Source organism: Lottia gigantea, assembly GCF_000327385.1.
Source record: "Lottia gigantea unplaced genomic scaffold LOTGIsca_231, whole genome shotgun sequence".
NCBI classification, from domain to species: domain Eukaryota; kingdom Metazoa; phylum Mollusca; class Gastropoda; family Lottiidae; genus Lottia; species Lottia gigantea.
The window spans coordinates 77,701-78,599 of record NW_008708651.1 but is presented as its reverse complement, the minus strand read 5'-3'; positions in this window follow the sequence as shown (position 1 = coordinate 78,599).

Sequence of the window (899 nt, the reverse complement as noted above, 5' to 3'; positions counted from 1 at the left end):
AATTCTACCATAAATAAAGCTTGTTCAAATAGGACCTGTATTTGCAAAAATTCTTTATAAAGGGGGACAACTTTATTATTATTTGGTATAAAAAGAAACATGAGACCGTTTCCAGTAAAGTCACTTTGAATTTCGAATTATAACATCACAAGTGTGAGAGTTTTGTCTGCCATTAACAATAAACAAGCATTGCAGTGGTACAAAAATATTATAGTGCATCACTGCGTTGTTACGTTTTTCAGGGTTTTTGTCGCTGACTCTAATTTTGAGTAAAATCATACCTATTCCCGTGCTTTCACGACAAAATTATCGCATTGCGGATTTATAACATCGAACCAGTCGCCATTTTCCTTTCAATTGCATAATCCGCACGTGATTATCGACATAGTGTAAAATGAACGACTGGAGATTTTCTGTTTCTTCGTTGTGGACAGTTGTCTCGAAATAACGACTGTAATCTGTTAGTCTTTTATTAAGTTATTCTTTGGTAAGGATAGCAGGAGATGGTAAATAATTTATTGGCGTACAAGGTGTCAAAAAAAGTTTGTAACCGAGATTACAGTGTTTCTCAGGAGAGCCCTCTCTGAAGTGATTACCATCTAGTCTTTGCTAAAATACAGTAGTATGTATTTAGGCCATGTTAAACAAAAATATATAGCAAGATATCAGGGTATTAGGGTTCAGGGGATCCAAAATTGGGTAACCGAGATTCCAGTTTCTCAAGAGAACCCCCTCTGACGTTATACCATCTAGGCATTGCTAAAATATTGTACTATGTATTTAGGTCAAAACAGGTTAAACAATAATATATGACATGATATATACATGTATAGAAGTTTTCATGTTTAAAAGAGGAAGTAAATTAGAGCCTTGTAATAAAACGCTATATACCAGTAGAC